At 34.8% G+C, this 26,945-nt stretch overlaps 1 long non-coding RNA gene and 1 pseudogene across 1 annotated transcript in view; both read right to left on the minus strand.

Moving 5' to 3' along the window:
- Nucleotides 1–1,084: 1,084 nt before the first annotated feature.
- On the minus strand, nt 1,085–2,252 carry LOC101010439 (annotated as a pseudogene).
- A 1,371-nt stretch (nt 2,253–3,623) lies between these two features.
- LOC116274673 overlaps nt 3,624–26,945 on the minus strand; it is a 322,273-nt gene continuing 298,951 nt past the window's right edge. The window contains exon 3 of the long non-coding RNA XR_004183446.1: nt 3,624–5,379. This is a non-coding gene — a long non-coding RNA (uncharacterized LOC116274673). The remainder of the gene's footprint in view (nt 5,380–26,945) is intronic.

The raw sequence follows: 26,945 nt of genomic DNA on the forward strand, positions 1-26,945 counted from the left end.
AGAGATAAGTACTGCTATCCAAATTATTAATTATAGTTTAACAATAATCCCAACATCTCCAACCACTGAAGTTCTTATTTTCTGACTTGTTCGGTAATCTTCTAGTTTCATCTTCTTCATGGTTCACAAACTCATTATGGGCATAGAAAAATATCCAGCTTTTATGAAACAACAATTAGACTGCATGTCAACTTAAAAAAATCACATGGAAGAATACATTGTAGCAGCTATTCCAAATACTTGTTTTAAATTAAAGCACTCATTAAAAATATCGGTACTTAGGGCCTTTAAATAAAATTCTACTACTAATTTTGTAAGTCTGAAATTTTAAGAATGACTATTCAGAAAAGCTGGTTTACTTACCAGTACCTTTCGCAGAGAAGAAAAGGAGTGTAACTATAAACTACATCAACACTTAATTGAACTGCACTATGCCCTTGTGACTAGAAACTTGCATTTTTTTTTTTTTCTTAAAAGGAAGGCAGTCTTTTATTTTATTTTATTTTATTGCACTCCCAAAGCTTGAATTATAGCAACTACAAACATCATTACTTCTGGAAGATTATAGAAAAACATAGACGAAATAATTTCAAAGAGTCACAATGCTGAAATACTCATCCAATATTAAGCATTTGTCCTTCAGAAAGAAATAGAATTCTTCATAATAAATGCCCCAGTGTTGCCTCACTGAATTACTACAGCCATTAAAAACTGTTAGCTAAATCACCACAATGTTTTTGTAGTCTTACTGAATACCTGTAGTTCTATCCTGTTGTTTCAATAGGCACCACATTTATCTGAATAAGTAACAGCAGATTGCGTCTGACAGATACTAACACTAAGCTTCATGACGGTGGCTCCAAGCCTGTAATCCCAGGGAGGCCGAGGCAGGCGGGATCGCGAGTCAGGAGATGAGACCATCCTGGCTGTACGGTGAAACCCCGTCTCTACCTGAAACCCGCAAAAAAAAAATTAGCCAGAAGAAGCGAGGTGGCGAGCCTGTAGTCCCAGCCTTCTCGGGGAGGCTAGAGGGCAGGAAGATAAAGCGTGAACCCGAGGGCGGAGCTTGCAGTGAGCTGAGATCCGGCCACTGCACTCCAGCCTGGGCAACAGTGCCAGACTCCGTCTCAAAAAAAAAAAAAAACACTAAACTTACATACTGTATGAGAAAACCCACCACTCATACGTTTGTTGCTATAGGTGTGCTATCTTATCCACATGTGAGCAGACCTAGTGAATACCCTCTGAGGACAGGAGAGTTTACTTTGGCTTGACCGGTCCTCATTTTAACTTGTGAATCCTACCTTTTTGTTTGTAATGATAGTTTTAAAAATTCCTATAACATTGATGGTAAAGGGAGTTAATCAATCCATCATACGCAGTGTACCTGCAGATTACTGCATGGCAGATATATTGCAGGCTAAAAGGAGAAGTCCCATCTAGAGATATAGTAAGCAACAGTTCAAAACACATGCAAGACATGGGATCTTCATAATGTTCTAAAAGTTATCTGTTTCATTTTAGAAGTGAAATCCACACGGGTCATGGGCATCAAAACTAAAGTTGTGAATCCACTGCTCAGGTTGTGTATGCAGGATTTTTTGTCACTGCAAAAGCTTAGAGAAGAGGTTGTCCTTGTGCTCAGAGTTCATGAGGAAAATTTGCCTTTAGGTTTCCCTTGGGAAAGGTGCATCACTGCACAGTAACAGGGATCCCCTGTAATCTGAAGCAAATAGGACAGGAAGCAGTGTATGTAATCAGTGTGTGGACTTTCCAAGCTCCCTACCTGGTCACATGGGCATGGCCGTCTCCAGATACCTGACACTGCTTCTCCCTCCATGACTGCAAACACAAGGTGGTCCTCTTCTCTTCCAAGTCACAACTACCTTGCAGAATTGCAGAACTGTTTCCTCTTATTTCAGTCATTCCAGGAGTTAACTTTGGTCTCAGCTTATATAATGGGTTAGCCTGTACAGTAGTTTCAAATGTATGTATTTGTGCATTAGGAGGGGGAATCAACTTCTTATTCAATACTAAGCCATCTTCTCTATCTTCTTTGTCTTCTGTAGAAACTAAAGATGAATCAAATGTATCAAAAATGTTGAATGTGGACTCACAGGAGCTGTATGCTGTTGAATCAAATGCCTTTTTTGGGCTAAATGTGAACCAGTAGGAAAAGGACATTTCTCAAGCATTAATTCAGAAAGACAGATTTTTCTTTTACTAGAGAAAAGAGGCTTGACTGCAGTAATTTAAATAATTTTGTACATGAAAGAAATTTTGTGTACATCAATCCATCAGAAAGCAAAGGTGTCAGATGTGGAATGTTCCACTTGTGGTGTCATGTCTCGAAGAGTTTCTATTTAGGAGAAATTTGGATTTTGGATTTTTGGAATAGCAGTATTGCTCTTCTCAATCTGTATATCATCCATCTGTATATCATGGTGGTTTTAACCCATACTGATGACTGATGCTGCTATCCATCAATCTGTATATCATGGTGGTTTTAACCCATATTTACCATACGATTAGATAAATTTGTTGTATTTTCTATTGTGTTGTGTTTCTAGGTATAGTCCGAATATCCTGTGGATGGCTATTATGTCAAATATATTATTGAAAACATATTTCTCCACTTTGCCTATTGACTTATGTGCTCTTAGTTTAGTTTATAAACAAAAATAATTATGTTTACTAGAATTCTCTACTGATTAATACTTTTTGCATGATGTACCTAAATCTTGGTCAATCCTAGTGTCACAAAGATGTTAAGTTTTCCTATGAAAGTCATACTTATTTGTAGATACATAGATAAAAACAAAGTTAGATGTTTTTATCTTTCTATATATGTGACTTTATACCGTGACACCACTCTAAGTTCATGGTGTCATCTTATTGTGACTTGGCACACAGGTAAGAAATTTACAGAGTTATGGGCATATTTCTTCTTCTGTCACTTTAAAAACTGTTGTTTTGAAAGAATTTGTCCAAGTCATTTTAATTTTCAAATTTATTAGCAAATATAGAAGTTGAGGCCGGGCACGGTGGTTCACACCTGTAATCGCAGCACTTTGGGAGGCCAAGGTGGGCAGAACATGAGGTCAGGAGATAGATACAATCCTGGCCAACAGGGTGAAACCCAGTCTACACTAAAAATACAAAAGTTAACTGGGCTTAGTGGCATGTGCCTATAATCCCAGCTACTCGGGAGGCTGAGGTGGGAGAATCCCTTGAACCGGGGTGGCAGAGGTTGCAGTGAGCTGAGATCATGCCACACTGCACTCCAATCTGGCAACAGAGCTAGATTCTGTCTCCAAAAAAAAAAAAAAAAAAAAAGTTGAAAACTACTTCATATTATCTCCTCTTTAAACCTATCATGATGTTCCCCATTCAATCCTAATAATTATAGCCCGTGTAATTTTTCTCTCCCTGTTATTTCTTTTTGTACAGATTATCAAAACTCTTATCAAATACATTATAACTTTAAAAAAACAAACTTTTGACATCGTTGAATTTTTCTATTGCACATTGCTTTTGATTTAATTAATTTAAAATGCGGAGCATTTTCAAGTGAAAACACACAAAAAAATTTAAACATATTTGCCTTAAAATAAATGTGCTTATTTATTTTTGTATTTCTTCCAGTTTTTCATTCACAAGTGTAATTTTCTTTCACTATTTTTTTCTGAAGGAATTTCATCTCATTTTTTGAGATTCTCATTTGGAAATAGCAAGCTACAGGATTTACCTACTTTGTGAGCATGCATCCAAGTCATACTTTTATTGTGTACAGGAATGTTATTCTATCATTTATTTCTTCTTTCTTAAAATAATTTTAGATGAGTTTGACCTAAACATTTTCTGTTTTTCAATTTTATATTAAATTACTTTTCCTAAAACACTAAGAATGAGACAGAGTTCAGAATAATTTTTCAAACTTAAAAAAAGTTATTGGAATAAGGGTGCTCCTAAAATTTTTAAGTATTTTATAGTTTTAGGTTTGAAATGGTAGCCCCTCCTTTATTCTCATAATTTTAAATTGCCACCCTTTCTCTTTCTCTTTCTGTATTTTTTTAATCACTCCTGCTACAGGTTTGTCAATTGTGTTAATAGTTTAAAAGAACAAATATTTTTATGTATTAATATACTGTTTGTCCATTTCCTGTGTCATGGATTGCTTTTCTTATCTTTATTAGTTGTCTTCTTCTACATACTTTGCATTCAATTTACTTGTTCTTTTCTAGCTTTGTAAGTGAAACATTCAGATAATTGGTTTTAGGCCATTCTTCCTTTCTATTATTAAAAAAAAATCTATACAGTTTTATCTAAGCATAATTTTAGTTCCCTCCCACAAACATTGATGTTTAATATATTCATTCTGATTTATTCAAAATATTTTCGAATTTTACCTATGGTGTCTCCTTTGACGCAAGGGTTATTTAAAAGTGAGGTGCTTTTTTGTTTTGTTTTTGTTTTTGTTTTTTCCCCAGTAGCAGGGGCTCTACATTTCTCTTAGGTGGAACTCCCAGAGGCAACCAACGACTCCATTGCCACTACCACTGCATTGGTACTGCACTTGCTGGCGTCAGACTGGGTAAGGAACAAAGACCCCAAGTGCTTTAATAACACCTCAAGCAAGTCACAGCTGCCCTAAGGAGAAGAGGTCACTTGGCTCCCCAACCAGCTCCCCATACCCCTGGTCATCACCAGGCAGGGCCCCTCAGTTTGGGGCCACGTCACAGCCACCCTACTCTAGATTGATCACACCAAGCAGCTCTGCATTCTTCTGGGGTAGAACCCCAAGATAGTAGTGGAAGGCCCTCTGCCACAGCCACTGCAAGAGTCCCTGCCCCTGCTGCCTCTAACCTGATGAAGAAACAAAGCCCGAGTTCACCCAAGGACTGTGGTGTACAGTCTGGGAGTGCCAAGTTGAAATCTGCAGTTAGCACTTCAGCAGGGGAGGAGCCCACACTTTCAGAGCACTGAGAGGGAGCATGGCTGCAAACATGATGAAATAGAGAGAAGCCACATGGCTGAGCAAGAGCCTATCTCCTAGCCATTATGCTTAAAAGCAATTTATTGGATCACAACCCAAACTTCAACACCAAAAATACCTTACTAATATCCCACCCTGTGAAATCATGTTTCAAAACTCAGATATAAATAGAGACCCTGCACAAAGTATTAGCCCCCTGGAAACAACCAGAAAAGAATTCAACTGATGGTACTCAAATTATATCACATTAAAGGAACATCAACTCACACAGATGAGAAGGAATCAGCTCAAGAACTCTGGCAACTCAAATGGTCAGCATGTCCCTCGTTGTCCAAATAGCCACGTTAGTTCCCCAGCAAGAGTTCTTAACCAGGTTGAAATAGCTAAAATGAGAGAAATAGAATTCAGAATATAGATAAGAATGAAGATCATTGAGATTCAGGAGAAAGTTGAAACTCAAGGAATCTTCAGAAAATAATTATACATGAGCTAATAGATGAAATAGCCATTATAAGAAAGAACCAAACTGATTGGATAGAACTGCAAAACACAAGTATTTCATAAGGCAATTGCAAGTGTTAAGAGCAAAATAAACTAAGCTAAGGAAAGAATTTCAGAGCCAGAAGACTGGTTCAATGAAGTAACTCAGTCAGACAAAAATAAAGGAAATAACCAAAATGAACAACGAAAACTTTCAGGAAATATTGGATTATGTAAAGAGACCAAATCTATTATCTATTTGTGTCCCTGAAGAAGATGGAGAGAAAGCAACCAACTTGAATAACATATTTCAGGATATCATCTGTAAAAATTTCTCCAACCTCATTGGAGAGGTCAACATTCAAATTCATGAAATGAGGAGAACCCCTACAAGATACTACACAAAAAGGCCATCGCTAAGACACAGAGTCATCAGATTATCCAAGGTCAAAAATGAAAGAAAAAAATGTTAAAGGCAGCTAGAGGGAAAGGGTAGGTCACCTACAAAGGGAACCCCATCAAGCTGACAGTGGAGCTTTCAACAGAAACCAAAAGAGGTTCAGCATTCTTGAAGAAAAGAAACTCCAACCAAGAATTTATATCCAGCCAAACTATGCTTCATAAGCAAAGGATAAGTAGATCCTTTTCAGATAAACAAATGCTAAAGGAATTCATTACCACCAGACCTGCCTCACAAGAGGTCCTGAAGGAAACACTAAAAAGTATCACTAGAAAAAAAACACACTGAAGAACACAGACCAGTGACCCTATAAAACAACCGCACAAACAGGTCTTCATAATAATCAGCTAACAACAGGATGACAGGATCAAATCCACACATGTCAATATTAACCTTGAATGTAAACAGGCTGAATGTCCCAATCAGAAGGCAAAGAGTGACAAGTTGGATAAAAAAGACAAGACCTAATGGTATGCAGTCTTCAAAAGACTGATCTCACAAGCAATAACACTTAAAAGTCAAAGTAAAGGGATGGAGATAAATCTAAAAAGCACATGGAAAACAGTAAAAAGCAGGGATTACCATCTGGATTTTCAGACAAAACAGAGAACAGCATGGGAAAGACCCAGCCCATGATTCAATACTTCCCACCAGTTTCCTCCCACAATATATGGGAATTGTGGGAGTTACAATGGAAGATGATATTTGGGTGGGGAGATAGCCAAACCACATCATTCTGACCTAGACCCTCCCAAATATCACGGCCTCACATTTCAAAACCAATCAGGCTTTCCAACAGTCCCTTAAAGTCCTCACTCATTTCAGCATTAAATCAAAAGTCCACAATCCAAAGTTTCATCAAAGACAAGGCAAGTCCCTTCCACCTATGAGCCTGTAAAATAAAAAAGCATTTAGTTACTTCCCAGATACAATGAGGATACAGTCATTGGGTAAATACTGCCATTCCAAATGAGAGAAGTTGGCCAAAACAAAGGGGCTATATGCCCCATGCAAGTAAAAAATCAAGCAGAGCTGTCAAATCTTAAAGCTCCAAAATGATCTCTTTGACTCCATGTCTCACAGCCAGGTCAAGCTCAGCAAGAGGTGGGTTCCCATTGTCTTGGGAAGCTCTGCCCCTGTGGCTCTGCAGGGTACAGCCTCCCACCCAGCTGCTCTCACAGGCTCATGTTGAGGGCCTGTGGCTTTTCCAGGTGCACGGTGCAAGCTGTCACTGAATCTAATATTCTGGAGTTTGGAGGAGTGTGGCCCTCTTTTCACAGCTTCAGTAGGCAGTACCTCAATGGGGAATATGTTTGGGGGCTTCAATCCTACATTTCCCTTCTTCACTGCCCTAGAAGAGGTTCTCCATGAGGGCCCTGCCCCTGCAGCAAATTTCTGCCTGAACATCCAGGTGTTTCCACATATCCTCTGAAATATACTCAGAGGTTCCCAAACCTCAATTCTTGACTTCTGTGAACCCACAGGCTCAACACAACATGGAAGCTGCCAAGACTTGGGACTTGTACCCTCTGAAGCCATGGCAGAAACAGACAGTTCATTCAAATCTCCACACTTATCTGACAAGTGCAATCTGCTCATTGGTTATATTTCCCCTAGGCAGCATTGAGGATTTTTTAAATAATAAATCCACATAGGTAACAAAGAGCTTTTTAGAAGGAGAATAGATTTGTATCAAACAATTTTCTCCCCACATGGCAGTTTGTTTTATATGTCAGTTTTAGGCTTGCCAGTGGCCTGATCTAATGGCCAGTTAGCTATAGCCCATGGCTATAGGGAATTATCTGATGTGCCTTACAGGGAAAGTGCCTGTTAGATAAGCTTTGTTCAACCTACCTGTGAGTCAGGTAGGTTCATTGGTTTCCATATGCCCCACCAAGACATCACTAGCTACAGCAATTCCCACTAGGGCTTGGACAGAATGGCTATCAGGAGTGCAAATAAACTATAGATCAATAGTAATAATATATTCAGTAGTGAGGAACAAAATATCTTGCTGACATTGAAGTATAGATATCTTAAATAGAAACTGATATTAATCATAGAAGAAAACAATGATAAACTAGATTCTATTAAAATTTAAAATATCCTTTCCTCACCATTAGGAAAGTGTCAAGGCAAACCACAGTGTTCCCAATGCAAATATGAGACAAAGGTCTAATATCCACATATCAAAAATTTCACAAATTGATAAGATTAAGATATGCCACCTACCCAACTATGAAAAAGACACACAAAATCCTGAAATAGGGGCCTTAAAATTATACATATTTAAGGGGCAAATATACATATGAAAAGATGTTCAACATAATTATTCACCAGGGAATTATAAGTTGAATCTAGAATTAGCTACCACTACAGAATGAGGTATTTAATAAAATGGTTAAAAGGAGAAAGATAAAATATCAAAGGAATTAAAATAACCGAAACTCTTGTACGTTGCTTTTGGGAGTGTAAATTAACATAATCACTTAAAAATGTATGCCATTATATAGATGACTATATGTATGCCCTACAACTCTTAAATTTGACTCTCATGTTTACACTCAACAGAATATAAATATATATTAACAGCAAAATTATAATCAACAGCCCTAAACTGAAAATAAAGGAAATGTTATCAAAAACTATAATTCTATACAGTAATAGAATGAATGAATGATCAGTACATGTAACAATAGTAATGAATGTCATAAATAAAATGTCAATAAACAGAAATGAAACATAGGTCAACATACACACTATGATTTGATTTGTATAATACAAACAGAGGCAATATTAATCTATACTGTTCACAAACAGATTGAGTAAAGACTTTTCTGTTGAGAAGTGGAATGGGATGTTCATGACTGTAAATAAAAAAGATAAAATGAACTCATAGTTGCAGAAAACGAGTTATTTATTGATCTGAAAGTTAGTTATATACTTTCCATTTGTAAAAAGTCACGAAGGTGCCATAATATTAACACTTTTCTCAACATACAATTAAATTTCAATAATAAAAAATGAGAATGGGTAAAATGATGATATCAAAAAGCATATTTCCCATGAGGGGGTAGTGATGATAAATGGTAGCAATGAGTTATGATGCGCTGGTTACAATCTGTTTTTTAGTCGTGATGCTGAGTTCACTGATTTTTGCACTCTTGGGAGTGATAAATGCATTTATTTCCTTATTTGTGGTGGCGATTTCACTGACATAGATAAACCAAAAGGAAAAGACTGACAGCGTCAAGTTTGGTGACAATTTGGAGAAGAAAATGGGAAAATGCTATTGAAGAGTAATTGGAAGTTTTTATTTTAATAAGCTTAAACATATACCTACTCCTATGTTATCTATTCAAAATATATAAAATAAATTTCTACAAAAAAAAACTTGTACCAGTCTTCCCTTTCTCTCTTCCTATATTTTTCCATCTGCCCAGTCTTTGCCTTCCATTCCTTTTTTTCCTCTCCTAAGCAGAGTCATCTATGTTCAAGAAAGCAGGTAGAAAGAGGGAGGAGTTTCCTCCAGGAATCTAAGCTCAGGTACCCAAGGAAGCTGGACTTTGAAGTGGAGTGTCACATGTTCCAGTGAGTATGACACTGATAGGGAGCAGGAGGCCAAAGAAGGAGCCACAGCATGGCCTGACATCCTAGGCAGTAAGGTGGTAAATAAATAAATAAATAAAATCAGGCAGACGAGGCACAATGATTGAAAATTTAATTAGATTGACCAAATCAATTTTTTGATTAAGCAAATAAGTCAAGACATCAAGAATAATTACATTTAAGATTCTTCTACCTGCGGAGAAATGATTTTCAAATGTGGAAAGAGAGAAGGCTAGCTAGAACCATGAGGTATTATATTAGAATTGTAAGTATTGGTATGATTCTTTTAAATATACTGTCAATCTTCATTATTCATGTGTTCCGTATCTGTGAGTTCATCTACTTACCAAAATGTATTTGTAATTCCAAAATTAGTAGAGCACATTCATGGGCATGTTTAGGCATTGGGAAAAGCATCCAAAACATTGTAGTTACCAAGCGTACATTTTTCCAACTAAGGTCAAACAAGGGAGTGTTCTGCTTTTTTGTTTCAACACTTCTTGTAGAAACACATGTTATTTTCTTGGTCTATTGAGTGCCACAGCTCATTCTTGGGCTTTTAGTTAATGCATTTGCTGTTTTAAATGGTCCTTAAGGATAGTGCTGAAGTGTTGTCCAGTTTTCCTAAGTGTGAGAAGTATCTGATATGCCTTACAGGGAAAGTGTCTGTTAGATAAGCCTTGTTCAAGGAAGAGTTACAGTGCTATTGGCTGTGAGTTCAATGTTAACCAAAATTATTTATCAAATAAGGTGTTTTTACACAGAAACACATCTATAACAACATTACATATTAATTAATTGATAAAAAATATTATGACTGGAGGAATACTGTATTACCAGAAAGTGAGGGTATGATCAAAGAATAAAGATATGTCCAAAAAAACTAGTAAGAGCCTGCTTGAGCATTTTTTTTTCATTGAGAAAATCTAGGGCAGTTTGAGCATCACACTAAATAATGGGAGTATCACACTATAGGCTATTTAATAAAAGAGAAGGTAATGAGTTTATACATATATAAATAAATGAGGAAGAAAGGAAAACTCTTTTTCCTATTAATTAAAAATAAAGAAGCATTGACCGATATTCGTAATTAGAAAATTATAACAGTGAGTGAAGTTTTGCCAAGAAAGGGTATACTGATATAATATTGGAATATCTCTCTACACAATGATAGCTCTCACACTGAAAGACCTGGGCCTAGGGATGAGAAAATAGCCTCCAGACCTAGGTAGATGGTCATTTTACACGATGAAAAGCCTGCAAACCTTCAAGGCTGCTGAGAACAACAACAAAAGACTATTAAAGACTTAAGAGATAAGGAGAGATAAAGTAACTGCTCCAGATTGAAGGAAATTAACAAAGCATATAAATTAAAAGCAACAGTTTTCCTGGATAGGTATCTGGATGTGAAATGAAACGTATACATTGATGCAATGATTAATACGACTAAAATGGAGTGTGTGGATTGGAAAACAGCATTTCCTAAATGGAAGGTGGTATGTGGGAAAGTATTCTTGTTTTTAGAAGGTGCACGCTAGAGTATTTTAGAGGTGACGGGGCATCATATCAGACAAAGACAATTTTCATCTTTCTGTCTTTTTGTATATCTGTATATTTATCTATGTAATCTATAAGATAGAACATTATTTCTCATTTTTGTTTTACCCTGCAGAAACCTTTGAAATAATTTGTAAGTTTCCCACAAAAAAATTATATCCGTAGGTGTTAGTAACTTAATGAGGTCCATAAATTTAGATATATTACAATAATAACTTTCAATGCTATTTTAAGTTGAGAATGTTTTTGTTTTTGTTTTTGGTGGATGTGCTTATTAGGACATATCATTAGCCAACTCTCTTTGTGTAGTTCCCCTTCTCCATAAAGTACATCACTTTGAATATGTCAGTAAGGCAGGTAAAGGAAATGAGAGTTTTTATATTTTTTAATAAATCTTTTTTTTTTTTTTTTTTGTTTTTTGGTAGGTAATGTATTCCTACCCCAAATTTTCACTACACAAAATGCTAATAAAGGAAGTATATGTTAAATGACTTAACTGCGGTTTCAATGCCTCCATTAAAACTAGATCCAACCATTCTTGAAAAAAAAAATAAACACAGCATACCTTTCTTAAATTCAATTTCTTTGTATACATTTTAAAAACACAAAAGGCAAACAATGTTTTTATTACATTACTGTCATAAGGTAAAATGAGATTTAATAATTTAAAGGAAAGCTAAATATATCTAATTTAAATAAAGGATATATGTTGATTTTCATTAATGTTATTGATTGTGTTGAGTAGTAAATTTACTTAACCATAATCTAAAACAATGCAAACACAAATTGGTCTAAGACACAAATTTATACAAGACTTTGAAAAATATATATATATATATATATTTTTACTGAGTGACAGTATATAAACTGTAAGAGAAATTCACTTCTTGCTTAGGAAGGAGCAGCAAACTTCAACTGAAGTATAATCATACCACAGCTTACCTATCCTCTTCTCTCAAAGTCAAGTCCTCTAGCTGAGCAGAAGCTTCAAAAAACGGGTCACAGTTACCAAGTCTTGAAATTGAGTGAATGCCATTCGGTTTTGTTCTGCAGTTCTTTCAGGCAGTTTTCAAAGAGACTTAAAACTTGCTGATTTCTTTTCTCACATTCAAACCCAAGTAGCAGTGGAAAATATCACATACAACCCCACCATCACCCCCATGCGACTTTTTTTTTTTTTCTTCCAACATGATTTCCCCAAAGATTTAGCTTCTTTTTAAATCCTAGGATTTTTCACTTAATGTCAAAATATTTTCTCCAGGGCCTTGCAGAGATTAGTTCAACTGGTTTATGTGGTGAAAAATAGCTCTTAAGTACACTAGTTTTTGAACTCATTCTTAATCTTCAAAGCACTGAGTGAAATCTGGCCTACTATTTCCTTGAAAAAAAGTCCTGCAGTAAGATGAATAAGTTCTGAGGATCTATTGTACAGCAGTATGAATACAGTAAATAATACTGTATTGTTTACTTAACGTTTGCTCAGAGAATAGATCTTAAGTATCCTTACCACTCCCCTGCCCCCCCCCCCCCCCCCCCACACAATGGTAACTGTGTGTGGTGATGAACATATTAATTTGATTGTGGTATCATTACACCAAATATGTGTATGGATACACATGTCAAATTATCACAATGTATACCTGGAATATATATAATTTTTAATTTGTCAATTATACCTCAAAATGCTGAAAAAAGTAAAAACAAAAAAATTCCTGCAATTCTTATTTCACCTAAGTCATGCTGCTTTGAAATATTCCTTCATTAAACCATCATATTTATTTGCTTGGCAGGGGATTTATGTCCTGTTTGTTCAAACTTGTCCTTGAGTGATAAAATAATAAAGTTACCTATTTTTGTAGTATTATTCAGAAGTTATTTTTATTTTATTATTAAAAATTGTTGACACAATATTTGCAACACAATGTCTTATTAAAGAAAAACAGTTCTGCATTATAATACCAGGGTTTTCTTTACTTTTTTTTTTTTTCCTTAAAGAGTGGAAACCTCTTCTGAAGCTTACTATTGATGGGACACCATAAATACACATATCAGCACAGTCTTTATAAAACAACCTTGTTGTTTAAATGTATAAAGACAAAACCACTAAGTATATCTGGCTTTGCTTGCCTCTAACAGTTTTTTGAGTAGCTTCCATTACAATGACAAACTGCTTTTGTGTCTTTTATTGCAATAGTGCATGGCCATGCTTGAGAAGATTGTAACTTTTCACCCTAAACTTCTCTTCCTCCATATCAAAACTTATATTTAAAAAACTCTATATTGAACTGTAAATGTGATGTAAATTCATAAACTCATAAAATATAAAGCAAAAGAACATAACAGGAGAAAAAAAATAAATAAATCACAATAAAATTCATGTCTGACCTAACAATCCTTGTTTTGCAATGATTTTAAAAAGCAGCTAAATATGGTGGTAATGGGGATGGCAAGTGAGTTGTGGCATGTGAAAATGCATTATGTAGAATCAAACTCCTATTTCCCATTAACCTGTAAAGGTTGTTCCCACCCACAAGCCAATCTGATGGATTAAGGAGAAATTGAGAAATTTCTCTAGAGGGAAAGACTGAGATTATTGGCCCCTCCATGCAATAAACAGCTTACAAACTCTCTCTTTGGGAATTTCACCTCATATCAAACACTGAGAATGGATATGACTACATGAACACAGTTTTAGTGTACATTTCCATGTGTGCTGAATGATTTCCATTAACTTGCTACCCGGGCTGCTTGGTCAATCTCTATCAGTAAAAACTTTAACATCACACGGAACTCCAAGTTAAAAAAGAAACAAAAAGCCAACAAACAAAAAGACAACTATCACTATCTCTCACAGAAATTACAGGGACATGTCATGGCACCTTAGATTTCTTCTAAATCCCATTTGAATACCTTTCTCCCTCTCTAAATATGTACATACATATTACTACATGTACTATATAGTAATATATACTATATATTATTTTAGCTATTACTATATATGTATATAATACCATCTTTGTATTGTGTAACACATCTATATATATATAGAGAGAGAAAGAAAAAGGGAGATAGAAAACTGTAGATTAAATGATAGTACTACATCATTGTCAAGTTTTGTGATTTATATAATTGTATAGTGGTTAGATAATGATATAAGAGAATGTCTGGAATTTGGGGGACAACTGGGCATGATATTTCTAAAATTACTCTCCAATGACTCGAGAGAGAAAGAATGCTAAATTCAATAAGCAAAATGTAAACAGTTAAGAAATCTGAAGAAATGTATATTGGTGTTCTTTATAAGACTATTGCAACTTTTCTATAAGGTTTTGTTTTTTGTTTTTTTTTTTGAGATGGAATCTCATTCTGTTGCCCAGGCTGGAGTGCAGTGGCATGATCTCGGCTGACTGCATCCTCTGCCTCCCAGGTTTAAGCGATTCTCCTGCTTCAGCTTCCTGAGTAGCTGGGATTACAGGCATACACCACCACACCCGGCTAACTTTTGTATTTTTTTTAGTACAGATGAGGTTTTACCATGTTGGTCAGGCTAGTCTCGAACTCCTGACCTCGTGATCCACCCGCTTTGGCCTCCCAAAGTACTGGGATTACAGGCGTGAGCCACTGTGCCTGGTCCTGTATAAGTTTTTATCTAAATCAAAATATAAGGTGTAAGGAATGAAAAGTCCACACATACATGAAGCCTTTAATAGTTCCCTTACATTTGTAGCATGTTATGTCTAACCACATTACTTTCTAAATTAACTACATACTTAATTTAGGATGTGACTAAAGATATAAAAAGTCACTGCAAATTTTCATGCTAGTATTTAACAATGAGTATTTTTGAATTAATAAATTGAGGGTTACTTCCAGTCTAAAAAATACGTAGAATTAAACATTCCCTTTATGATTCCTTGGTGCTCAAGACATGTATTTGTCATAGCTTCCATAATATTTTATAACAGCTTTATAGGTCTTAAGTCAGGCATTGTCATTATATGTCATTTTTAAGAACTGAATCAGATTCAGAGTGAATGTATAATACTGATTTAATCAATAAATGCATCAATGGATTTGTGTTTTTCTTTCATCATTTCATATCTAAAGAGAAAGTAATTAAAATTGATTCAATTATTTATTAAAATTTTCAGAGATTATTTAGACTTCCATAACGAATTAAACCGTGATAAATCTGGACAATGTTTATGTTCTCATGAAGTGAAATGTAATTAAAAGTGAAGAGACCTAAGTTTTAGAATAATCATTAATGTCTTTAGAATTGGAGTAGTCATCTTATCAAATATTCACCATTCCTTTATCACTAGTATAAGGACATAAAGCTAAACAATTATGAAGACTCCTTCCAGCTTTAAAATATTAATTAATATTATCAGAAGAATCATAGGCTTGGGATATCCTAAGCACGTGTGCACACACACACACATAAGCAATCATACCTTAACTTTTTAAATAAAGAGCCTATTGTATTTCAGTTCCAGTCATATTTAATGATTATGCTGTTTAATAGTCCTCTAAGAACTCAAGTATATTTTGAGAAGTAAAAATAATTTAGGCAATTGTAATGTTAGATCTGAAAAGTCATAAATATACATTGTTCCAGCATCAAGCTTTGTACTATTTGCAAAGTGATAGGTTTGAAAATTCTTGTTTGAAAAATACACTGATCGCTTTTTTTTTCTGAAGACACAAAGTGAAATTAAATAAAAGGGTATATAATTCCACAAGAAACAAAATAAAACGGTTGTCATCAGGAGGAAAAACATTTCAACCAATTCTAAGTCCCTGACTGCAGACTAATGAATGTTTACCAAATATTGAGGACAAAGGAAAATGCAGCTTAAGTTCCTATAGAGGAGAATGGAGCCCAAAGCAAGGCATTCTCCCAATAACCTCAGAGATCAGGATTCAAAAATACCAGAAATAAGTCAGAAAGAATGTGAGACAGGACAGAAAACATAAATATGAATGAAATGGTATTTGGAATAGTAGACCCCTCAACCCCAACACTGATGCAAACCTCTCATGCAGAAAACTAAAATCTTCCCTCCAGGTAAAGTGAAACACAGTGAATAGCCCCTGAGTTGGGGAGAAGGCAAAGAGTTCTTCATGTACTGTCATTTAGACATCCCTTACACAAAAGCTAGATTCATCTTCAAACTTGGAAGCATCAATTTCCTGATCAATAAGCCACACTAAAGTACACAGTGTTCTGAGACCTTTTTTTCTCATTAAATATAAACAGAAAGTCACAATCACCATACATTTAGGGAAAGCCTGAAACATAGCATAGAAGGACAAGGTTACAGGCACAAATACAATCTTCCTCAAACAAATATCTTTAGAGAGATTTGAAAAGACCTATTATTCATGAAGTATGATGCTATTTAAAAGATAAGAAGTGAGAGAGAGAAAAAATAAAGAGGGAGGGAGAGAGAGAGAAAAGAGGGAGGAGAGAAGCAGACAGCAGTAGGTGTTAGAAAATGAAAATGCTGAAGACAAATTAGTGAAAGGGGAAAATCTACAATATTCCCAAAAAAAGCATAAATGGATAACAGATGTTTTTTTGAGCATACAAGCATAAATGGATAAATATAAGGGAAGACATAAACGACATAAACATCAGTCTAAGGTATCCAGCATATGTTTAATAAAGGTTCAAAAAGGGCAAATGAATGATCATGCCTCCATATTGAAAGGACACTCCAAAGTTCATGGAAAAAATGTATCAACCCTGAAACTATAACATATTGTGAAATAGTATAAACCAAAAATAACAAAAATTTTAAAGTTTTTTTTTCTTTAACAGGGGGAAGAAAAATAAAGAGATATAATTGTTGAGGAAATAGCTACCCGCAATGTTATAAGAATTGAATTCACATCTGTATACTCATCAGCAACACTAGATTTCAGGTGCCAATGCAGTGGTGTTTGTTACGTTCTGAGACATTATTTTAGCCAAGTGTTCAGTACTCAATACCTTCAATTAAGTTTTAGCCAGAATGAAAATATTTTCAACACAAGAAGAATCAGAAAACTTCCTTCTATACATTCTGTCCTAGGAAATTACTTACGGATATGCTTAGCAGTATAAGGATATAAACTATGTGAGAGAAGATCAGAAAGGAAGTGATATCACAGTTCCAGTGTCTGTAACAGACCTGAATAAGTTGACAATCAGTCTACATTGAATATTAAAACAGGTGTATTACAATCTCCAGGTCAGAGGTAGGTGTTTGGTAAAAAAGAAAGAGAAGGGTATTCAAAATATTTCACTTTGAACATTAAAACAGGTGTGTTACAATCTCCAGGTCAGAGGTAGGTGTTTGGTAACAACTTAGGATAGTCAATGCAAGGTAAAAAAGAGAAAGTAAGAAATCACAGGGATAAGAAGCTATATAGGAGATTAATGAAAGTTATAGAAGACTGTGTAAACTGGCAGATAAACGACTTACATTGTTCTACAAAATAAACATTTTGTTCTGGTTTAACTAGAAATGATAACAATTTAGGCATGAAGGAGTTGAGGATCTTTGAGAAAGATCTCTCATAGGAGAGAAAATTAAGAAATCAAAAATTAGTTATTTAAGCATTTAGTTTTTAAATATAGAATTCAAAGGGGAATGCAGCAGGAAACTTTGCTTTTTATTAAAAGTCTTTCTGCTTTCTCAAGCACTTGTAAATATTACTTTGATTATTCTTCAAATGAATTTTTCATATGAAACAATCATTATCAATTTGCATTTTCTTATTTCATAACAAATTTGTTGACATTTGTACAGTGTCAAAAAGTGGCAAATATCATATATAACTGTAATATAAATAAATAAAACACATGGAATGGGTTTCTGAGCCACTTCTTGTACTCTTCTCAAAACACAATCACATTGCTTTGCTTTATCTAAAATCTTCTTTTCCTGCATGGTTCTTTATAATTGCCAGCTGTTGTGATGTTTTGATTTGTTTTTTTTTTTTAAATTCATTATAAAACATTTTATATAATTCCAACACAAGTTGGAAGGCATTAACAGTCCTTAAGGTACAGAGACATAGCATTTCCTTCTGGAACATTCAAAATTTCCTTGAAAAATTAGGACAGTTACTTGTTTAAAATATTTTCAGAAGATACTCCCACAAAAGCAATGATACGTCATTTGCTTTAGCCTCACAAACTTTCTGGCATCATATTACAGTGTATTTATCAAATTCAGACATCCATTTGTATATCAATACCAAATTTAAAAACTAAATTCTCGTAATCAGAAACCGAGGTCAGCCTGACTGAGTTAGCATTGAAGCTCACTTATAACCTGTGTTACCTTAAGCAAGTACTTGTTCTGTCCATTTCTGATTCCCTTTGTGAGGAACAGCATTAGTCACTTCTATTTCTATGTACACTGTGAAGATTAGATGTAAATTGTTTGCACTGTGCCTGGCTCCGATTACGTTTGTAATTCATGGGAGGAGTGTTGTTGTCAATGTTGCTGCTGGTGGTACTGATAAAATTTATCTTCATCATTGAAAACCCCAACCTTCCAACAAAGCTTTTTGTATTTCCTAAGTGATAATTGATGGATATCACCAATTCTCCCTTCAAGCCAAAAATACCCATTGCTGCAGAAACTAGTAGATAGTCATTCTAAAACAGATGACGTTATAGGAAATGCAGGGTATGCCCACAGAGCCATATAACTATGGTCCTTATGGCACCTATAAAATGCCTTCATAGCTAATTCCAGGTGAGTTGCTACTCAAGAGCTATCAGTCACTGAGGACAAGTATCAGGTAGCTGACGCCTTATAAAGGCAATGTACAAGTGATTATGTAAGTTCTGATGTATCTTAGAAAATGTTTCTTTTATACTCATTTTACTGATGTCCACACGGTACAGAGACTCTTATGTATTAAAGAGAAAATATATACTAATAGCCAAGTTTCCAGTTTACTCACAATACTCCTTATACATACATACAAAGTTTAATTTTTATTTTCCATAAAAGATATAAAGGTACTCATAGTTTCCTACCTTGCTACGTTTTAAGGGGAGATATTAATATAAAATAGTTTAATCTGCCAATATATGATTTCATAGTCTTCACAATTATAAATTTCTAATTTCAATGAGTTAGTCACTTTCAAGGATGTATTCTGCCATTCAAATGCCTCATTCTGTTGTAATTTTCATCAAGATATGTCAGGACATACTGAGTCCTTCAACATTCTCATAGTAGCAGGGGATAAGAGGACCTTCAATCTTCTTTTGTTTTTCAGCTCCCCTCTCATCGATGCTGTGCTGTAGCTGGTGGAGTCTGGATCCCACGATGGTGATATTAAAATGTGATTCTCTGATTAGTCTTTGAAGGACAACATTCTAATATCTACTTTTAGAGGCCATGGTGCAAAAACTATTTGTCCCCAGTCATGAGGTACTCTGTCAAACATGTGTTAGACTATCTACAGGGCATGTGAGTTCTCCAGTTCCACACTGACATGTCTAGATTCCCCATTTTCTTCTCCATAAGCAATTTTCTGGGATTCAGGACAAAGGCCTTAGGTTCAACTGTTATGCCACCTCCGCAGCATACTGCACTTTTGTTTTGCATCATGCTTATGCTGAATATCAAGCTAAATAAGCTATATTTGCTAAAACTTCGGAAACTAAATTTCCTAAAGGAAGGCACCATGTTTACAGAAATGTTTGTTTCTGCCTCAAATTCTTCAAATCCCAACAACCTAGTACAGTATCTAGTACAGTATCTATCAGCAATAATTAATTAATAATAATTGACTGAATTGGTGCGCGGATCATTTGAGGCCAGAAGTTCAAGAACAGCCTGCCCAACATGGCAAAAACCCGTCTCTAGTAAAAATACACAAATTAGCCCAGTGTTGGGGGTGTGCACCTGTAATGCCAGCTATTCAGGAGGCTGAAGCAAGAGAATCACTTGAACCTGGGAAGTGGAAGTGGCAGTGAGCAGAGATCTCATGACTGCACTCCAGCCTGTGCAACAGAGCAAGACTCTATCTCAAAAAACAAACAAACAAACAAAAATGACTGAATCAATCACCCAATCAATAAGATCATGTGGCACCAAGCTAATTAATTGAGTAATGGAAAGAAACAGGATTATAAGTCACAATGAAAGTAAATAATAGTTTCAATATATACACAATTTTGCTTTGCTGCAACTATGAGCTCATTGAGATGGATCATTTCCAACCATATGAAAAGCACAGCCCATTCCTAATAGAGGGCAAATTAAGTGGTGTAAAAATGACATTAATATATGTAGAATTGAGTGAGGAAGTCGGACCTTAGGTACCACAGGGGTAATGGTTGCTGATATTGAAGTTGCCAAGAATTTTGGCAAGATAGAGATGACCATGGGAGTTATGAAATTGCTGATGAAGTCATTAAGGAGAAGGGATTGTATTTTGAGTGTTTGTTGCTAAAACACTAAATACAAAGATGCTGGTATTAAGGGTATGGTAAGTATTTTCAAAAAGTCACTGCTGACTGGCAGTGGCCAAAGTGTAGCCTATAATTAGCATGGGAGTCTACAGCAAAGAGGGCTAGAAAAGAAAGCAAAATTTCAATTAAAGTAAATAAGTTGGATTTGTTGTTTATAGAAATATTTGATGGTACAAGAAAATATATCTTAATAGTATACTGTTACTTTGAGGTTCATTGGAAAAATCCAAGAGTGGTTGTGAAGATGGGGAATAGTGAGATAAGCAGCGTAATAGAATAATACTACAAATACTGAATAAAGTATTTGAGAAGTAGAGTTTCTCTATGGTAAATAAGATGAAGAAAGCACAGGTAAAGGAAGAAATTAATAGTGGCATGGGAAATAAAACAAACGCTAAACAGAAGACATATTAGTGGAGAATATTGGAGAAGTGACCAAACCCAGACAGTAAACGTCTCACTTGTGAGCAAAATTGCTCATAACCCTTGTAATAAACTATCTCAAATAACTCATGAAAGTTTGCATATCTTGAACCATCGTCTTAGGAAGAGTCACAAATGCCTATGCTGTGATTAATGCTGCAACATTCATTAATTTGCTTTTGTAAATTAAGGGCTAATGAATTAAATGAAGGCAGCTGTCAGTTTTATTGTTTCAAACCCCAAATATGTGACAATACTCAATAAACATTTTTAAATTTGTTCAATAATGTAATCACTGAAGTATGTCTTTAATTAACAAACACAAGTAAATTCAAAATTAATGTATATGTAAATGGACTCACAGGTGCACCTTAACCACCTGAAACAACTTAAATGCTGGTAAAATAGGGATACAACCATTCACAATACAATTAAAATTATGAAATATATCATATACACAAAAGAGTCAGGAAAGATCTACATCTTATTGTAATGATTTTCTAGACTCTAAAGCGCTAAGATGAAATTTTGGTTTCCAAATTTTCTAAACTGAATCCCCAAGTAAAAGTCAACTTTAAACTAGTTCAACCATTATGGAAAACAGTATGGCGATTCCTCAAGGATCTAGAACTAGATATATGACCCAGCCATCCCATTACTGGGGATATACCCAAAGGATTATAAATCATGCTGCTATAAAGACACATGCACACGTATGTTTATTGCAGCACTATTCACAATAGCAAAGACTTGGAATCAACCCAAATGTCCATCAGTGACAGACTGGATTAAGAAAATGTGGCACACATACACCATGGAATACTATGCAGCCATAAAAAAGGATGAGTTTGTGTCCTTTGTAGGGACATGGATGCAGCTGGAAACCATCATTCTTAGCAAACTATCACAAGAACAGAAAACCAAACACCGCATGTTCTCACTCATAGGTGGGAACTGAACAATGAGATCACTTAGACTCAGGAAGGGGAACATCACACACCGGGGCCTATCATGGGGAGGGGGGAGTGGGGAGGGATTGCATTGGGAGTTATACCTGATGTAAATGACGAGTTGATGGGTGCAGCACAGCAACATGGCACAAGTATACATATGTAACAAACCTGCACGTTATGCACATGTACCCTAGAACTTAAAGTATAATAATAATAAAAAATAAATAAATAAAAAATAAAATAAAACTTACAATTCCATACCCCCCCAAAAAAATGATTTTTAACAGAAATCTTATTTTCCATTTTACTTTTTAGTCCACATAAAGTGGTATTTATCTCTGCCCTATCCTTCATTTAAACTCTTCTTGACACTTTAACATTTATTGTTTGCATAACACATTCTATTTCAAAACAGTTCCAAGAGTTTTCTTTATAATTTCCATAATTTCCCTGCGAGATAAGTAAGAATGTCATCCTCCCCTGGGATTTTACAGATACAAATATTATCTGATCAATTTACATGGCTTGTTCACACAGATAATGTACTCAAATTTCATTAACCTAGAAACTAAGTTTCCTATTCCAAATCATGACATTATATATTAACTTTTTACTACTCTTCATTTCCTCTGTCCCATAGTCTCAATCTGGCATAATCTTCAAACTGTAGTCACTCCCTGTCTCAAGTGTAAAATACTTTCCTTCTTTATGCCAACTTGTTATTGGCTTTCTCAGTGTGGCTTTAACTGGCATCTTTTCCTCTCTGCAAATTGCTAGTACCCAAAATGAAATTATTTTGCAGCCTTAATTTTATACAAAATGCTGTATAACTACTTCATCCTAGAACAAGATCAATTGTAAATTACAGGTTATGCTTAGAGAATAAATATCTTTCCCAATTCAAGGACTGGTCATGAATTTGTCCTTCATACTACCTTATGATACAATAAAATATTGGCAGTTAACATATTTAAACTCCTATAGAGTAGAATATAAGACAGTTTTTCAAGAGAGACTTCAATACGGTTCCTCTATTTTTTTTTTTTTTTGTAGTCCCAGTAAATTGAAATCAATTTTGTCATGACTTCACTGGCAAACAGAGAATTTAAAAACACTAGGATAATTTCTTTATCTTTCTCTGAAAGGCAAATGGGGAGAAGACCACATGACACAATAACTTGACCAAAATTTAAGAGATCAAGGTTTTAATGTTAATTCCCATACTAACACTTCCTTATGATGTACCAACCTCAGTTTCTGCAACAGTGAAAAAATGTAATTGTAACTCCATCACCTATTTCAGCGGTGTTACAGAAGATCACAGGAGATGGCCTATGTGATAGATCTTTGAAACATATAGAGCGGTTTAGAAGTGCAATGCATGAATAAATAGCCACAACTCTGCTATCTTTTTCTATTGCAGCTCTCATTATTCTGTGACAGAAAAAACCCTCACATTTTAAGAAAAATGCAATAAGAATTTAAAATTAAAAACAGAAATCTGGACAAACAAAAAAACCCTCAAGTTTGAATCCTTTCAAATCTTTTGATTCTTCACTAGCCCCTGGGCTATCTTATTTGCTATACTATTATCCAGCAGACTTTCCCAGTAAGTGTTGTGCTTTATGTCACTATCAGTAAGTGATCATCTCCTGGAAGCCTCTCTGTCTATTCCCCTTTGCCTAGTCCAATTTGGCTTAGTTTCCATTTCTCTGTACTTTACTTTCTCCTCTGCACTTTTATATCTTGAACAATTAAAACTATGTAATGTAATCATATATTCACCTTTCTGTATTCCTCAATAGACTGAAAGTTCTGGACAAGCTGCTAAGTTATTTATTATATCCATCATTGTTTTCCCAGAGTCCAGCACATAAAGGTTTTTATAAGTGCATAAATCAAGTCTTTAACTCCAACCAGAGCATGAGTCGGTAGGTCTTTCTTTATTACCTTCAAGTAGTATCCAAATAAATTTAGAACATGGAGTTTACGTGAGTGATGCTTCTCTAAGTTTTGCTGTAGCATATATTTTGAATAGAGATTTACTCTTAAATGCAGAATGGGATAAAATAACTGATCAAGAAAGATCTCGAGTATGTCGCAGATATCATACTCCATATATAATGACTGAACAAGGTTATCAAAATTATTTCTGATACTAATAACCCACATTAAGAACTCCATTTTAATAATTTTATCATGTAATCTATTCATAGGAAGCCCAATGAGCTCAATACATGCCCCTTGGTAAGTCTACATTTTATTAGACCACCTTTCCAAACACATTACCTGAGGTTCCATATTCTATATAAAATTGCTTTGTTTAGTGGAAAAGAGTTATCACTTTTGATTAATCTTTCATCAGAAGAACTTAGTTTTCTAGGTTCAGATATCATAAAGGATGACCATGTTTAAGAATAAGAACTCAAAATTTCTTCTCCCCAATAACATATCAATATCTCTTTAGCCTAAGTTCAACTGACAATGGTCTTAATGTCTTACATGGAACATACTAATTTGTACAAACTCTTTATCATCTTTCCTATTTCCTGAGCCACAGTGGTATTTCTGCCTGCTGGGCATATGCATTTTTAATCATGTCTTCATTGTCCTATTTTCTGCTATTCTCTAAATTATCATTTGTATTTAATCCTTTGCTGCTTTATTCCCTCGAGTCTGTTTGGTTGTACAACGTCTCTTGGCCTAGGTTTTTTGTTTGTTCGTTAACCTCTTGCCAAGTACTTCACCATCTGACCTTCCCTCTCTATTATCTACCAATCACACTAAGGTTCAAAATATAACATTTTCATTCTTAAGAATGTGCTATTTTTTAATATAGAAGTAACAGGCAAGGCACAACAATTAACACATATTTTCCTGGTTCATGACCATTTAAATTTCAGATTTGCTTCCTTCCATGAATATTAAATGGTTCTGGTTACTAGTGGGTTTTTTTTTTTTTTTTGGAGTATTGTAGTGTTAAATATTTCATGGTGAAAAGGCAAAAATAAGATGTACCAGTAAATACAGGGCTGACTGTATTAGCACCAACTAGCTCCTCTTCATAATGGTTACATGTGTTATTTCACAATGCATGGAATTGAAAAATCTTTCATTGTGTACTTCTGTGTGAACAATGGCAACATTCCAATCTTTGCCATATTTAGCCACTCAATTACACAGTTTTCATCCACTCATTGCTTTGACAGAAAATCAGGTATACTTTTTCTTCAGCCTTTTAATAAAGCTATATCATAATATTGGCATTATTAAAAGTAAAATAAATTTAAATATATGGAAATATAAAATCTATATATAGTCAAGTCAATGTTCACATATTATACATTTTTTACTGAAATGATAGAAAAGTATATTTTCATGTTTTTTTCTAGTTCCCTTTCCTGTAACACACACACACACACACACACACACACACACACACCCCTAAGCTCTCTTTGCAGCTTTCACTTTTCAGCACCTATAGACTGTGTACTTCAGCAGTTTAAAATCCTCCTCTTTGCACAACAGATAAAAACCACATCGAAGCTGTTAACCTTATAAATCCCCAAAGTGTTTAGTGTAAGGTATGTGGACATAGCTTTTGACAGAAATAGAATTTCAACAACGCAACCCAGTGATATGAGGTATTCTCACAAAATCTACCTGCAAGGCCAAATCATTCTGTCATCAAACATTACATTTAATATACAAAATGAATCAGTGTGGTTGTCAGTTAGCTATGACATTTTTTAAAAGTACATAAAGGCCCACACAGCTTGGGTTCCTTAGGGTGGATAGCACTTCGCTTTTCAAGTTTTAGGAAAACATGCCCAATCCCTTAGAGTGTGCTGGGTCTCTATGGTTCACTGCACTCTGCTGTGGTGAGGCAGAACTATTTTTCTGCATCATCAATTATATTTTCTATGCTATCACCAGCTGGAAGTGAAGAAAGAGAAGGTAAGCACATCTATAATTTGTTTGTCTCATGTAATATTTGCACCATGTCCACAAAATCATAAAACATTAAGGTATAAGTATATCTAAAGATTAGGAAGCCTGTACTCTTACTCGTGTGTTAGGCTGGAATCTGCTCTGACAATTTTCACAATTGGTGAACTTATTCATCTATGATTTCAGTGAAACAAAACTCAAAAAGTTCACTTATTTATTTATCCATTCATTGAATATTTATTCGATGATGTACTCCAAACACAGAACAGGGAAGTGAAAAGTTAAAATCCTTGCTCTTATTACCTTTGGATTATCATGGAAGGAGAGGGACAAAATAAAAAACAATTAAGTAAAAAGACATGAGGTTAGATTGGTAAGGACTATGAATTAAAACGAAGCAAGCAACAGAGAAGGGCATTGTTAAATAGAATAGGGAGTTCAATTTTCAATAAGATAATGGTAAAGGCCTCACTGAGCAAGTTTCTGGGGCACAGAGCATAAGAAAGTGAGAGCAAACCATGAGTGTTAATGAGAAGAACTCTCTAGTCAATAACAAAAGAAACAGCTGAAGATGTAAAAACATTTAGACGGTATGATCTAGTAAGACTAGAGAAGAATAAATAAGAAGGATTGCAATAGGACATGAAGTTAGAGAGGCAATGTTGTTGGAAGGGAAAGGTATAGATTTTGAAAGACATTCTGGGCTATTTCAATAATTTTTGCTTCTTTGAGTGATATGGGAAGATGTTAATGTCCTTTGTAGCATAAAACTGACATTATTGGATAGATATTCCCGCTAGACAGTGGCCTGCCTCCTTTGAGGGCAGAGACTAATTTGTTTATCATTATCTTAGCACCTAGCACAATACTTGAAACATAATAAGTATTCCATAGTATTTGATAAATGCATGAATATATTTAATATTATATTTGAGAAAATGTGATGTATCATATATCATGTAATAAATTAATTTTTGCTGTTTTCTTTTAATTTTCTTTTAAACTATTTTGACTTTTGCTTATTTT

This window comes from Papio anubis, chromosome 4 (genome assembly GCF_008728515.1).
Source record: "Papio anubis isolate 15944 chromosome 4, Panubis1.0, whole genome shotgun sequence".
In the NCBI taxonomy this organism is placed as follows: Eukaryota; Metazoa; Chordata; class Mammalia; order Primates; family Cercopithecidae; genus Papio; species Papio anubis.